The sequence below is a fragment of the Cariama cristata genome, unplaced genomic scaffold (assembly GCF_000690535.1).
Source record: "Cariama cristata isolate BGI_N322 unplaced genomic scaffold, ASM69053v1 scaffold18279, whole genome shotgun sequence".
Classification (NCBI taxonomy): domain Eukaryota; kingdom Metazoa; phylum Chordata; class Aves; order Cariamiformes; family Cariamidae; genus Cariama; species Cariama cristata.
The window spans coordinates 44,836-47,488 of record NW_009634228.1 but is presented as its reverse complement, the minus strand read 5'-3'; positions in this window follow the sequence as shown (position 1 = coordinate 47,488).

Below are 2,653 nucleotides of genomic sequence, written 5' to 3'. Positions count from 1 at the left end.
CAAAACCTTGCCACGCAGACCCAATACAGCTGCTTATTAATTTTAATCTTACAGTGCTACTTCTTAGTGAAATTAATTTAATTGGCTTATTGCTATTGCAAATATGTTGTTTCTGAGACTGAAATGTTTTAAGCTTATGCAAAGAGTATACCTTTTCAGTAGAAGAACCGCTGTCCTTAGAGAATGATTGCAATGGCTCATTTTGGGCCAGTTTACTGAGACAGTTAAATTCTGCCACACGCTCTTTCTGTTTGTCCAGCAGGATATTTAAAGTTACTTTAGCCTTCAGCAGACGTTGTACTGTGAGTATGTATGCGAGAAATTAAACCAAACCAAAATAACTACTTAAGACAAACCTCCAGTTTATAAAACAACTGATAGCATTTAAATCTTTTAATCTGCTTCACTAGCAGTAGGATCTGACAAAACAATAAAGCATTGGAACACCATTTTACATTAACATTACAAAATAAAGGAAATGTTTTTCTCTATGTATTTACATAAGCAAACATATAGGTATTCAAAATAGAATGCATCTCACTATCTGGCAATAATTATATAAGTACAGTGCATGGTTGGCTGGATGGGATAGATATATAGGATTTTTTACCCTGAAGTATATAAAGGATGCACACCAGCTTGGAAGATACATGGTGAGCTTCATTTCTTTGGACACTTTTCGGATGCAGTCTTAACAGTAATAAAATGTCAATCTACTTGAAAATTGTTAATTAAAACATTTTTTCAGACAAAGCAGGTTTTTTGGATGCAGGTATGACAGACTGACTCAGCATGCTTTTCCTGTAAGGTAGCGGAACGTCCTAATCTCTGAGCTAGTCTGGTGAATGTCTTCTCTTTTTTTGCCTGGAAAATTACAAAAGTTTCCATTCCAGTCTGATGCATAATGAAAACACTCACATTTTTTTGCAAGATGGAAATGTTGCTCTGAAGCTGGTCATACTAAACTGTAGCGTTCATCCCAAGAGTGGGCCCACTGCTATAAATTCTGGTTTAAAAAGGCTGAACTTGGTCATCTGTCTACAGTATAATGACTCTATTAATTGCTATCTACTGATGAATGACCTCCTGCAGATCTGGCATGGTGGGTAGAACAAATTCAGACACTGACTCTGTCATCCTCACTAAGGCAAACTACACAAAAATCTGTTAACATTTTGGTGCAAGGTGGCAGAATCAGGCCTCACTAAACTGTCAAAGATGTCCATAAAGAGCTGGAGATACTGGTCTTTATCTGCTGTGCATTCTTGGCTTTGAGAGACTTCTTAGGCAAAAGCTGCTGATCACTCAGTAAAACCATCTATCTGAGTGCTCACAGAATTAAAATGTCAGGTCTCAGATATCCCTGTTTCTAAGCAAAAAAATAAGTGTTATGTTACCTCCAGCTGTCAATTAAAGAAATGCTATCAGGTCTCTTAGGTCCAAAACATAGGTTTTATTTTAATAAGCTGGAAAAAAATTATTGTTCAGAGTCATCTTCTGATGAAACATCAGGCAAGTAAATGAAACCCTCTCTGTTTGTAGTGAAACATTCCCTGTCAGTATTTGCAACCTGAGCAATTTGACATTGTGAAAGAGGAACAGAAGGTGAAATGAAAGAGAAACGGGGAGGGGGCTGATTTGCTCTGCCGTGTGGGTGAAATGCAGACAGTAAGCAGAGAGCATAAGCAATGAACGTTAAATGCTCAGTAACAGTTTATCAAGTGCAAGCTGGTGAAGGAGACTGTGCAGACCAGCAACCGGACCCTCAGGAGTTTTGGGAGGAATTGAGCTTCAGAGAAGTGCAGGCTCCTATATACATCGTAGAGTAGGCAGGCAGGCTCTGCTCCCTGGCCCAAATGGGCAATAGGACCCAAGCTGTTAATCCCATCTGCTTCTTTCTTTTGCAAGGCCAGGGACACTAGCATCAAGATGTGCACAAATTGCACAAAACATGGCAATTACCTCCAGTGGTGGAAGCATCTGTGTTTCCTTTCCCCTTACACGCAGGGTTAGAGACCTTCAATCCTGCATCAGTATTCATCATATGAAGGCAATCTGGTTTGGTGGCAGATCCTGAGCCTCAAACCTCTACTCAAGAAAGACCTTTGGCTTTATTACTGCCTACTTCTTCCCTGGGGTGCCTGTTCCAAAGTGTGAATCCTCAAAACCATCACTCCAGTTGTGGAGTTATCTGGACTCCAGGAGGTACCCGAGTACCCTGTTTTGTGGGATGCCCTGGACCACTTGTGCTCCATCAGTGCTTCACCACTTGCCTGGTGATATGAGCTGACTGTTGTCCTTGGGTCAAGCCCCCGGTTTAGGGTCTATAACAAACTCATCAGGAAACAGTGGAAAGTCACTACTCCCACCTGCTATTACAGTGGTTCTCATGCTCAGCTACGTTTAGCAGATTCCCCCTGAAATCCCTTCTGTGGCTGTGTGGCACCCCTCACACGGTGCTGTGTGGGAGCAGGGTGTGCACAGGGAAGCAGGAGCAGCAAGTTCATTTTTCCTTCCGCTGAAGCTGTTCAGTTTGGTGACGGTGATCAAGTGTACCTAGAGCCAGAGAGACCATATAAACCACCTCAGTGAGCACGGCATTTATGCCACTTGATTGATCAGGTGATCCTAAATTCCCAGTATTGGGGGGGGG